This window comes from Chanos chanos, chromosome 9 (genome assembly GCF_902362185.1).
Source record: "Chanos chanos chromosome 9, fChaCha1.1, whole genome shotgun sequence".
Taxonomy (NCBI): domain Eukaryota; kingdom Metazoa; phylum Chordata; class Actinopteri; order Gonorynchiformes; family Chanidae; genus Chanos; species Chanos chanos.
In genome coordinates, this window is record NC_044503.1 from 38,821,835 (window position 1) to 38,835,922 (window position 14,088).

General features: G+C 42.0%; 1 protein-coding gene across 1 annotated transcript in view; it reads left to right on the forward strand.

Annotated features, from left to right (window-relative positions):
* The window catches only part of LOC115821769 (nuclear factor 7, brain), a 282,027-nt gene that overhangs the window by 40,119 nt on the left and 227,820 nt on the right, over positions 1 to 14,088 (forward strand).

Genomic DNA, 14,088 nt, shown 5'->3' on the forward strand with positions numbered 1-14,088 from the left:
TATGCTTTCACATGTAGAGCAAAATGAAATTCCGACTGATCCTTACGGGGTATGTCTGGAATATGTGAGGAAACTGAACTTGCAAGCCTCTCTCTGCAGTCACATTTTGAGGAGGATCAATTCGTAGCCACAAAAAAAGGCCAAGTGAAGCTGAGGGCCGATGCTGTACCCACCATATTTGTCCATCGCCCTAGGCCTAAGAGGAGGAAGGCCCCTTCACTGAGAATACCACCAGCATTGGTAACAGTTACTGCAATGAGCAGTGACCACACCTATTGTGCTGCAACAAACTTGGGTATGATACTGTATATGTAACTCATAATAACCTGTAATAATATTTCTCATTTCACGATATTTCATGTCTAGCCTACACACCCACCATGTAAAAACAACACCTTATTGTTATTACAGAGTTTGAGGGAGAAATTCAGAGAGGAGAGGGCACAGACTGTGGTTATTGTGAGATGACTGAGAGGGATATGCCAGGCGACAGGGAGCATGTAGTCAGTGTAGTTCATAAACCTGAAGTCAGTGATCCAGGAGCCAGTCAGCCAGGAACCAGTCAGCCAGGAGCCAGTCAGCCAGGAACCAGTCAGCCAGGAACCAGTCAGCCAGGAACCAGTCAGCCAGGAGCTAGTCAGCCAGGAACCAGTCAGCCAGGAACCAGTCAGCCAGGAGCCAGTCAGCCAGGAACCAGTCAGCCAGGAGCTAGTCAGCCAGGAACCAGTCAGCCAGGAACCAGTCAGCCAGGAACCAGTCAGCCAGGAACCAGTCAGCCAGGAGCTAGTCAGCCAGGAACCAGTCAGCCAGGAACCAGTCAGCCAGGAGCTAGTCAGGAAGACCTGAAGGAAGAACTCAAAATTGAGAAAGCAATGAGAGGAAGAGCAGAGAGAGCACTGAAACAGCAGAAAAGAATGAATGCAGCACTAAGGCAGAAAAACATTATGATTCAAAAGAAACTTGCAGCAATTTTAACAAAAGATCAAATCCGAGCAATTGGACTAAAGAATAAAAGAGGGATGTGGTGGGGAAATGAAACTGTAAAAAAAGCCATAAAAATCCACTTCACTACAGACACAATAGGCTACAAAACACTCCAGGAAATGCAAATTCCACTACCGGATATAAGAACAATACAAAGGAGGATGCAACACATTAAGCTGGAGCCAGGGGTATTAGGGGAGGTGTCTGAGATGCTGAAGCTGAAGGCAGATGGTCTGACAAAGATGGAGAGGGAGTGTGTACTTACTCTGGATGAGATGGCCATCACCCCGAGTGTGGAGCTACACATGGGGACAGGGAGGCTGTATGGGGATGTGACGCTACCTGGTCACACAGGAGCTGAGACCCAGGCCTGTGTATTTATGCTGGCAGGAATCACCACACGGTGGAAGCAGACAGTAGCATGCCACTACAGTGGTAATTCCACTGATGGGGCAGTATACCGGCCAATCATACTTAACATCATAGAGACAGCAGCCTCTGTAGGGCTTCACGTGGTGAGTGTCATGACAGACATGGGCAGCCCTGACAGAGCGATGTGGAAGTCCTCTGGAGTGGACTACAATCACACATCGGTCCCACATCCAGTCCAGTCACACAGGAGGCTATACTTATACTGGAAATCCAGCACCACATGCTGAGTCAGGGAAACAAGTTTGTGTTGACCAGCAGATTCACGCAAGACTGCCTGGAAAACACCTTCAGCTGTGTTAGACAGAGGAATCCTGTCCCAACTCCAGCTGAGTTCAGTTATGCACTGTGAGTGATTACTGTTGGGACAGTTCCTGTCGACAGTGAAAACTGGAAGCCACCAGGAGGATGATGGCGACCATTTAGCGGACGTCCTGGACACAAACGAAAGCTTCCGTCGCACTGGCCTTAGAGTGGAGGAGCTGATGGAGTCAAGAGCAGCACCTGAACTGACAAAAACAGACACCTGTGTTCTGTACCACCTCGCAGGATACATTGTTAAAAAAGTCATCAGCAACTCTACAGTTTGTGAGAAATGCCAGGTTGCAATTACAGGTTGCAAAAACAGTGAGAATCCTGATGGAGAATGCAGTATTATACTGTGAATGAAAGAGGTCAAGAGGGGTGCTCTTTACCAGCCATCAGATGAGGCCTTTGACCTTGTCTGTAAAGTAGAGCAGCTGTTTCGGGCGAGGACAAGTCCTTCCCTCATGGAGCTCCCCAATGCAGTGGCATTGCTGGAAAGAGAGGCCATGCTCCTGGATAGCAGGCTTCCCTCATGCCACCATCTGAAAAACAAAATGACCACCAGGTACATCAGGCTGAGGTTACGGATAGAGTCCAAGAATATCAGAGCTGCAAGGCCTCACCATGGCTTTGGTTTACTGTGTGTATTGTAACTTTTATTAATAAGTACTTGTATGGTATTTCTATAACTTTGCCTTTTTATTTAATTATGTTCTATCTTTGATCAGTAACTCTGTTCATAAAAAATATTTTATAGGTGGAATCACGTCTCCTCCCTCATAGTATATTGAAACTGAATGCCTTTTTGAGTTATCCATACTGGGTCAAAGTAAATATCAGAGTAAATAAACCCTCTTCACTCACAAAGACTGTACACTGACTGGATGACACAATGAGCACTTGTCTCAGGGTAGCCTCTCTCACTGTGTCTGATGTTCCCCACACATTAATTGGCAAACAACAAATAGGTTGTGTCAATGAAATGTATTTCACAAAAAACCACATTCTCTTTTTTTCCTCAGTTTGTCTTAATCTAGTGAGATAACCAGTTAATATCAGGTTAGCCAAATATAGCCATATTCATTTTAATCAGGTGTACTAACAGAGTACCAGTACAGCTAACTGTAATCATAAACCCGCTGAGAACCAGAACAGCTCAATATGTAACATGGTGGCACTGGGTTAGTGCAAAGTGAGGTGTCTTGTGAATGGTCAAAACTGAAGCTGATTTAGAGGAAGATCTCAGGATATTTGGTGGCGATGTTGTCCGAGTGATTTGTAGTGTTACGGATACGACAGCATGTCTTCTGGTAAGGTTTTAGTTAAAGAATTTTTTTTTTCTCTAGCTTGGCTGTTAATGCTTATGTTTTCTCGGAGTGAATTCACATGTACTGGCTGTGCTGTCAGGAAGGCAGAGAGGCGTGGTTTTAGAATAATAACTGCAGCCTGGCTTTCATGCCTCTGAAGAGCTTTGGAATGACAGTTCAGCCACGCCCCCTTTAGACCTGACAAGAGAAAATCAGCTGTTTACATTCCACAGTCTCACAGTACACTTCACAGTCAGACAAACAAACTCACAGCACACTTCAGTACAGTTTGAGAGGCTCAGGTGTTAGTCAAACAAACAAACTCAGCTCTCTCACATGAATTGAGATGAAGTTAAGCTAATAACTCGTGTGTAATATAAGAATGAAAACAGTACTCAGACGCATTAGTGAATCCACTGCACCCAATCAGGGTTCTGGCTTCTGACACACACACACACTTTGCAGTGAGTTGAACTTACTCTCTCACACACCCACGGGCTCTTTTTAGGTCAGTGTGGTCAAATGAAATGAGATCAGATTAGATTAAACTTTATCGCCATCGTGCAGAATACAGGCACAAAGCCATCAAATGCAGTAGCATCTAACTAGAAGTGCAAAGCATAGCATTTGTCAGGTTTTGACAGACCAAGACCCAATCGCAGACCCACTGGGTAAAATAAGATTTATTCAAAAAAAACAAAATCAGGAGCCAATCTCAGAAACAGTGTCCAGTCCAAGGTCTAAACCAGGAATCCAAAGAGCAAACAAATCCAAGTCATTATTCAAAAGATTGGTCAAAAGCAGGGTACAAACAAGGTCAAAACCAGAGATCCAAAAGACAACCAAATTCAAAACATAAAGCAAAAACAGGTCCAGGTAAACACGATCAGACTCACAAAATACAGCGGGCAAACTGTCACAGACAGGAAACGGTCACAATCTGACAAAGAACAGACACCAGCACAGGACTTAAATACACAGAACAATTGTCTTCAAGGACAGGTGATTGGTGGAAGAAAATAAGGCAATAATAGAGATCAGGTGAGGGGCGGGGACAGGAGAACACAGGAACAAACAGAAGCACATGGCAATAATAGACACAAACAAAGGCACATGGCAACACAATACCCAGATTGGCCAGCAGGGCGGCCAAAAGACAGTCCTGACAGGAGTACTGACAGTATTACTTACAGATAAGTGCAGGTTTAGTGAATACTGCAGTAGTGATGCTATATATTACAGTATGTACAGCATTATAGACAGTGGTGAGTAATATATACAGATATATACATTATTGATAATGTTATACACAGAGGTGAAGCCGACAGAGTAGACAGAGGAGTGTATATGTATGGGTTGAAAAGACATAATAGACAAAATATTTACAGTAGGTTGTATGTACAGTTTAAATAGGGTCCTCTGAACAGCATGGGAGGTAAAGCCAGTGCAAAAGAGCAGAAAAACAGTGCATATAAGTACAGAGACAGTGTATATAAGTACAGAGACAGTGCATATAAGTACAGAGACAGTGCATATAAGTACAGAGATAGTGCATATAAGTACAGACCAGTGCATATAAGTACAGAGACAGTGCATATAAGTACAGAGATAGTGCATATAAGTACAGAGACAGTGCATATAAGTACAGAGACAGTGCATATAAGTACAGAGACAGTGCATATAAGTACAGAGACAGTGCAGTGGAGTGGGAATAAAGCTTGGTGCTGTGGTGTGGAGTTCAGCAGGGTCACTCTTCCTGAGCTGGCTGGTGCGGGAGCGGAGGCTCTTGTAACGCCTGCCAGATGGGAGGAGGGTTAAGAGTCCGTGGTGAGGGTGGGATGTGTGTGTGTGTGTGTGTGTGTGTGTGTGTGTGTGTGTGTGTGTGTGTGTGTGTGTGTGGTAAAGAGTCCGTGGTTAGGGTGGGATTTGTGTATGTGTATGTGTGTGTGTGTGTGTGTGTGTGTGGTAAAGAGTCCATGGTTAGGGTGGGATGTGTGTATGTGTGTGTGTGTGTGTGTGTGTGTGTGTGTGTGTGTGAGGGTTAAGAGTCCGTGGTTAGGGTGGGATGTGTGTATGTGTATGTGTGTGTGTGTGTGTGTGTGTGTGGTAAAGAGTCCATGGTTAGGGTGGGATGTGTGTATGTGTGTGTGTGTGGTAAAGAACCGTGGTTAGGGTGGGATGCATCCTGGATGATGCTTTTCGCTGGCCCAGGCAGCGTTTAGTGTAAATGTTCTCAGTGGTGGGCAGTTGGGTGCTGGTGATCTGTTGGGCAGTTTTAAGGACTCACTGGAGGGCTTTACGGTCTGCTGTGGAGCAGTTGTCATACCACACTGAGATGCAGTTGGTGAGTATGCTCTCAGTGGTACAGCGGTAAAAGCCCACCAGTATCCTGGAACACAGATGAGCTTTCTTAAGGCTCCGCAGGAAGTAAAACCGCTGTAGTGCCTTTTTGATGAGTTTTGATGACTTCTCACTAAACCTGCTTTAAGAAATACTCCTCTGATGGTTTCATAGTTGTTTTTTATTGCTGTTGTTGGTTGTTGTGTTGTGATTATAGCTGTATCAGTGTCAGGTCATGAGAGCTGAACATGAAAAAAACACAAAGGATGGAGTAAGAGCTTCTTCTGTTTGTCTTTCCCCAGAACTGACTCATTACTCAGAACAAACTGCACACGTTCTCTCACAACTCATGTGTGTGTGTGTGTGTGTGTGTGTGGGTGTGTGTGTGGGTGTGTGTGTGCGGGTGTGTGATGTGTTTGTATATGTGTGTGTGTGAGTGTGTGTGTGTGTGTGTGTGTGTGTGTGTGTGTGTGTGTGTGTGTGTGTGTGTGTGTGAGATGTGTGTGTGCGTGTGTGATGTGTTTGTATGTGTGTGTGTGAGATGTGTGTGAGATTTGTGTGTGCGTGTGTGCGATGTGTTTGTATGTATGTGTGTGTGTGTGTGTGTGTGTGTGTTTGTGTGACAATAGAAATAACTGATCTCTGTGTGGATTGACAATCAAAACCCAGATGTGAGCTTGTTTGTTGTCATTTGTAGTTGTTTGTTATTACTATTGTGTGTGAATAGCTGTTGTTTATGAAGGACGTGTTTCATTTCATGTTTATGTCTTTCTGCCTATTTGACTTCACAGCTTAATAATGATACGACTCCATTAAACCAATAAATGATTCTTTAATCAATCTACAAATGACATTAAACACAGTGAAATAAAACATGCTATTGTCTACTTTAGATTCAGTTACAGGTAAACAGTCATTATCAGTCATTTCTTTCTCCCAGGTGTCAGTGGACAGGAGACCACTGTGTACTCCAGAGATGGAGATGATGTCACTCTGACCTGTCATAATGTGGTTTATCCTGACTGCTCCTCAACTACATGGACATTCAGCTACATGAGATCTCCAGCTGTTGATGTAGTTAAACTGAGTAAGATCTGTGTAGAGAAGAGAGAGAGAGAGCTGACAGACTGAGTCTGGGGTCTGACTGTTCTCTGAACATTATTAAAGTCAGACCTCAGGATGCTGGAGACTACACCTGTCAACAGTATCTGAGTGTAAATGGAGGGAAACTTGGTGCTGATGCTCATGTGTATCTGCGTCTTCTAGAGAGTGAGTGTTTCCCGTGTGATTAATGTGATCGTAATGCTTTCAGTGTAAACACAGATCATCATCACCATCATCTAAACACACACAGCACTTTGAAATCACCCTTCATAAAACTATCTGATGTAAATGTCATATATCGTTGGTTTTGTCTCATCTGTGCTGTCGTTGGTTCAAACATAGAGGAGAGGGAAATGAAGTCTGGGAGCAGTGTGACTCTCTTCTGTCTCCTCAACACTGAGAATGGAGTGTGTAGATCTGATAGACTCTTTAATAGGACCAGTTTGACCTGGGTGAGTGAGACAGGAACCGCTATCGGTTTATCAGACAGCAGATTCCAAATCTTGTCCTCAGATTCCTGCCCTGTGCCTATGACATCTGTTTAAGACTCGGTTGTTACTACTGATGCCGATCTCTCATTCGATTCTCACATTAGCAACATATCTAGAGTACCAGCTTGACGGTGGCTCAGTGGTTAGCACTGCTGTCTCACAGCAAGAAGGTTCTGGGTTCTGATACCGGTCGTCCCAGGTCCTCTCCGTGTGGAGTTTACGTGCTCTCGGCGTGTTGCCGTGGGTTTCCTCTGGGTACTCTGGTTTCCTCCCCCCACAAGGACATGCATGCTGGGATTAGTACCAAAGGCACTGGCAGAAAGAGCTGGAACGGGTCCCCGGGCGACGAGGGCGGCGGCTGCCCACTGCTCCTGGCTCATAGTGTGGTGCTCACTGCTGTTAGGATGGGTTCAGTGCAGAAGAGTCGCCTTCTTCACCTTAAGAACCACGACCAAGTTTATAAGACCGCTCTGCCAACAAGGTGCAGGAAAACGAATTCATGTGTTTGTAACTTCCAGCTTAGACTCATGCACTGCTCTTTTGGCTTTGAACAGGGTCCAGCTGGTCCAAACTGCAGCAGACGGACCTCTCACCAGATCTAGAAAACAAGCTGAACACATTAGCCCTGTACTGTGCTCTCTACATCTTCTGCTCCCTGTTAAACATCATATTCACTACAAGTTCCTGTTGATCACGTATAAGGCTTTAAATGGTCTTGCTCCTCAGAGCCTGAGGGATCTACTAGTTCCTTATAATCCCTCTTGTCTACTCCACTCACAGGGCACAGCTTTCACACTAGTTCCTAGAATTTGAAAAGTGAGGTCAGGCACTAGTGCGTTCTCCTTTAGAGCTCCACAGCAATGGAATGGCTTCTCAACTAACACTCAGTTCAGACACACTCTCAGTTTTTAAATCCAGGTTAAAGACAGATTTGTTTAGCCCACCCTATAGCTAAATGTATTCAGTCAAGTATTCCCCATGAGTCATCCACACCTGCATTAGTGGAGTAGCAGAGGTGAGGAGGGCTGATGAGAGTTTTCTGGTGAACTACACTGTCAGTGCTGCCACTGTCATGTGTAGTTTCTCCTGTTAGCTGTGTGTTGTGTTGGAGGGGTACTGGTGTCTTAGGGACCCTCACGCCTATGTCACCCTCTCACCACAACTGTGATTCCTGCCAGTCACGATAACATCCACGCTCTCCCTCACCTCTGTCTGTCAGCCTGGACTGTTCTTCATTAACAACTTCTTCACATTTTACTTCAGAAGGACTCAGGACTCACACCTTCACACATGTTTGGTTTTCTGTGGATGATGTGATCAGACATGGATGGAAATCGAATGTTTGCACCATACTAACCATACTCTAAAACCATACTGTAATATGTTTTCCCTGTGAATGTTTGTGGTGTTGTTGTGTTGTAAAAGAGTGTATTTCCTCCTCTCTGTGCCCTCACACAAACACAACAACTGCATAAGTTCCCAAAAGGCCCCTCTAGCAATTAAAAACTTGTATACGGTCTTTCTTGATGGATTTCCTCACATATTTCTAAAAACAAAGAGCAGCCTGTCTCCACCTGATCTTTCATGGATTTTTGTATCAAATATCATTTTTAGTCAGGTGAGGTTTACAGTAACACAGTGAATGCAGATGTGCTAACTCTAACACTGTCAATCTCTCTCTCTCTGTCTCTCTCTCTCTCTCTCTCTCTCTCTCTCTCTCTCTCTCTCTTTCTTTCTCTCTGTCACTCTCTCTCTCTCTCTCTCTCTGTCACTCTCTCTCTCTCTCTCTCTCTCTCTGTCACTCTTTTTGCTCTCTGTGCTCTGTAAAGATGCACTGTGTGTCTTTTGGGGGCCATCTGATGTCCATTCACAGTGCTGTAGAATATGCCTTCATCTGAGAATTGATTTCCAATGAAACTGGTATAAGACCAGTTGTGTGAATAGGAGCCAATGATATATCACAGGTTAGTGTAACATACCAGAGAAACCATAGAACCATAACCCATAATGAAGGACACTGATACATTAGATGTGACACTGTAAACATGTTCAGTAAGGTCCTTCTCTGTGTTATCTATAAAAAAAAACCCTCACAGAGCAGCTTCTTCTGTAATCTAACCACTTAAGACATCCAGACTCCAGTTTGACTGTTATGGGCTTTAGCTTTGTTGGCTGGTGTATTTAATGGAAAATGTACTCCACTATTTTACAGTCTAAGTGACAATTGTAGTGCATTGTTTTTCCATTTGGCAGTGCTAAATGTGCAGAAACTGAGCAGGAAAACAGAAGGGGCAACTTTTTACAAACGGCGCCCCCTACCGTCCATCCTGCATATGTGACAAACAATAAGTTTTCATACGGGACTCGCGGTACCTAAAAGTCAGCCATATTCCTTTATTCACAATACTTCTAACTAATGTCAATGGGACGCCTGTCTCTTTGAGAAATGTCACCTGCAGAGGGAGAGTTTTTCATTCAGAATTAAAGTGGAGGTGACATTTGTCTTAGCAGCGAAGTTATTTATAAATGTGTGCCCCACTAGGGTTCTTTGAGACGGAATTCTTATTGGGCCTAAGCGATCGGGCAGCACTTTCCGGAAGTCTGAAAGAGAAAGCAAAAGTAAATGTTGCCCTGTTCCCAGCGCCATTTTCAACAGAAAATTAACTTCGAGTGAAATGAGAAATAGTGTAACGTTGTGAAGTATTGTGGTAAGTGTTTAAAAATTGTTGTATTACATGTAGATGATTGTTCCTGAAACAATGGTAACAGCATGATCTACTAAATCGTTACATATAAGGTCACCCGATCAAACTTTGGCTGATGAAGGCTGAAACACGGAATGTGGCCTGTGAATATGTTTTGAATTGAACACACTTAATCGCTTAAAATATTACACCCGATATTTATTTAAAGAAAAAAATGTATATATATATTATATACATTTTACGCATATATATATTGATACTGATGTTTTTGTGCCCTTCTTGGCTGTTAAAGCGATGTTATTTGAATTTAAGAGAGTAAGTTATTTCTCAACCAATCATCTGGTAACAAGGAACAATACCTCTCATGTCCTACTTGGATTATCTGATTAACTGGAGGAATTTGCTATTAGAAAGCAACATATCAACCACAAAGAAATCTCTCGAAGTCAGAGGAAGTATTGTTTTATAAGAATATAAGAAGCTATTTTAAGAGATTATTCTTCTACTATTGTCACTAAGAAGCATACGCATTAAGCTTTAGTCTGTGACGTCGTCGCGTTAGGTCTAGTAATGTGTTGTACACCGAATGGTCGCACTTGAAGTAATCACACCCCTGACATGAAACTCATAACTGAATGAATTTACAGACTCATGTAACACTTTTATGTCTTTTGTGTCACACTCCACTGGTCTGTTTGGTTGGGTTTGTGTTGTATTAAAAAAAAACGCGTTGTGTTGCCCTAAACTGTCATGAGTTCAATCTGAGCTCCCTCTTGAGGATGAAATGATATGATATTAAAGACAAGTTATCAACGCCGACGTTGTTCATTTAGTTGACGGAAAAATCAGGAACGGCCATAAACGATTTCATCTCTTGTTTGTTGTTATTGCTTAAATTGCTGAAAGAGGGTTGCTGTCTTTGTTTTAAAAGTTCTCCTTCTTAAAATGGAGAAAACATATCATTTCAAATTTATGGAAGGAAACGTTTAAACACACGAATTTTACGCATGGCTTAATGTTAAACCTGTTTTGTTTGTTAATTAACCTCTGAATCGGTCAAAAACTTGTGAAGTGTAGACTGTGTAGCACCATATAATTCCAAAGACACTCACATAATAGGATTATAAAAAACATTTAAAACGTGTTCAAGAGGCATTATATGATTTTAATTAGCTTTAATTACATTGCTATTTGCACAGATAATCATTAAACTGTCGTTTTCACTAGGTGAAATAGGACCTAAAATTCACTTTCTCCTTGTGGAATCCTGCGGACACTGACCAGCAGGTGGCGACAGTGTAACAGAGTTCAGATAAACTCTTTTCCACATCTGATCGTGAGATCTGTTTACAAATCAAAACATATATTATTGTGTACTTAAACTGCCCCTAGATGTGAATGTGTTTGTCTGTGTGTCTTCCCTGTGATGGACTGATGACCTGTCCAGGGTGTTTCCTCACCTTTTGCCCAATGAATGCTGGGATAGGCTCCAGCACCCCTGTGTCCCTAATTAGGATAAGCAGCTTAGATTGTGACTGAATGAGTTTTTAAGACAGATAGGAGTGAATCTGAACAGAAACAAACAAATCAACATGGCCACCACACACTGTATTTTTGGTCTCCACACACACTCCTGTTTATGACTGTGTGTGTGTGTGTGTGTGTCCACAGCACCAAAACAGCTGCACTGTCTGAACAGGTCTCAGTGGACATTGTGAGAATGGAGAAAACTAAAAGGATTGACTGTGGGGACAGAGAGGAGAAGAACACTGTCTGTAGAATGAGTCAGTCTGGACAGTGTGAGGAGGAGGATCCTGTTGACTACAGGACACAGAGACCAGGATCTCCAGTACCCAGCTGTGTGTCTGTGAAGAGTGACAGATCCATAGATGAACCTCCAAGACTCAGCAGAGAACCAGTCCCCTCTGAGTCACAGTGAGTGACTGTATTTATACTGTATTAACTATATGTATAATAGAAACTGATATTAACACTGTGTATAATACATTCATACTGATAATGTCAGTGTGTATAAACCCAGCTAAAGAGAGATCACACAGGTTACAATGAGATGTGTGGATATTTTCAAACTCTTCAGTGATTTTCAGATGAGTTTTCAGCAGATGATTCCTTATTGTCACTCTGTCACACTGACCAGTGTTTATGACATATGATATGCTGTATATTCTACACTGACTTACCTGCTCAATTCTCCCAGACCTCAGTACACACTCAGTACACACCATTCAAATCATTCTCATCCAGGGAGGACACAGTTCACACTGCAAGGACAACCATCAAAACTATGAAGAAAGACTGAAATAACAATTATTTGGATGATTTAGTGTTTCAATTGGCATTAACACTGATCAAAGATTCATTTTCTGTCTTAAATTCTGAGTCAGAGATAAAACTTCCTCATTGTCCATCATCAAACACAACACAGTTTAGTTTAAATGGATCAGTTAAACACAGACTAAAGTGACCAATAGAGAACTAAACACAACACAGTTTAGTTTAAATGGATGAGTTTAAAAACAGACAGACTGTAAAGTGACAGTACATTAGTCATGTTTAAAGAAAGTCAAAGGGAGGGAGTCCTGTCTGATCAGCCCAACTATTCATAAACACTCACATATATCCATTATTAATAGTCTCATTAGTTTCCTTTATAAATGTCATATTGTCTGATATGAGTTAGAAATGAAAACAGAGACATGTACATACAGTTTGTTTGTCCTGTTTGATTTGTATATGGAGACAGTGTAAGATATTATTAATAATATATCAGTGTCAGTATGTTGTATATGGAGACATATATCTGTCTGGATGAAGACACAGAAACTGCATCTTGTAAACCATGTGAGACAATTACAGTAGTTTGTGTTTTGTCGACTTAAGGTGCAGGGCTGACTGTGACCAGCAGAGGGCAGCCATTCACAATCTTCTGTCTTATTAAATTATATATTGTTAATTAATCACAAACACACATGACACACACACACACACACACACACACACAGACTTTATGTCAGTAACGTAAAGAGAGTTATGCCTGACAGATGAGGAGTTTATTGGGAAGTTCAGTTTTTAAGACAGATAGGAGTGAATCTGAACAGAAACAAACAAATCACCATGGCCACCACATACTGTATATTTGGTCTCCATACACACTCCTGTTTATGACTGTGTGTGTGTGTGTGTGTGTGTGTGTCTACCTGTGACAACAGGACACAGAGACCAGGATCTCCAGTACCCAGCTGTGTGTCTATGAAGAGTGACAGATCAAAAGATGAACCTCCAAAATTCAGCAGAGAACCAGTCCCCTCTGAGTCACAGTGAGTGACTGTATTTATACTGTGTTAACTGTATGTATAATAGAAACTGATATTAACACTGTGAATAATATATTTATGCTTATAATGTCAGTGTGTATAAACCTAGCTAAAGAGAGATCACACAGGTTACAGTGAGATGTGTGGATATTTTCATTCAGATATTTGGAATCAAAGAGAGTGAAACTAAAACACAAACAAAATGCTGTTCATATGTTGTAGTTCTTGGCTGTTATGAAACCAAACATTGACATGATTAAATGAAGTAGTCACCAAACAACAGGAAATGTCACACACTGATTCAGTCACTTTACCTGTAAACTCTTCAGTGATTTTCAGATGATTTTTCAGCAGATGATTCCTTATTGTCACTCTGTCACACTGACCAGTGTTTATGACATATGATATGCTGTATATTCTACACTGACTTACCTGCTCAATTCTCCCAGACCTCAGTACACACTCAGTACACACCATTCAAATCATTCTCATCCAGGGAGGACACAGTTCACACTGCAAGGACAACCATCAAAACTATGGAGAAAGACTGAGATAACAATTATTTGGATGATTTAGTATTTTAATTGGCATTAACACTGATCAAAGGTTCATTCTCTGTCTTAAATTCTGAGTCAGAGATAAAACTTCCTCATTGTCCATCATCAAACACAACACAGTTTAGTTTAAATGGATCAGTTTAAAAACAGACAGAGTGTAAAGTGACAGTACATTAGTCATATTTAAAGAAAGTCAAAGGGAGGGAGTCCTGTCTGATCAGCCCAGCTATTCATAACCACTCACATATATCCATTATTAATAGTCTCATTAGTTTCCTTTATAAATGTTAAATTGTCTGATATCAGTTAGACATGTACATACAGTTTGTTTGTCATGTTTGGTTTCCATTAGTGAAACTGTCCCATTCCCCTCTGTTCAATCAGCTCCACCCTCTGAATGATTAAACACTGTGTAGTGGGAATTCTTCACCAGCTGTCAATCATTATTGTTACACTTCATCACTATCAGCCCAACTGTATATGAGCCCTAAACTCAACTACAAGGCTGATGAAAAGGGTTCAGCCTGCCA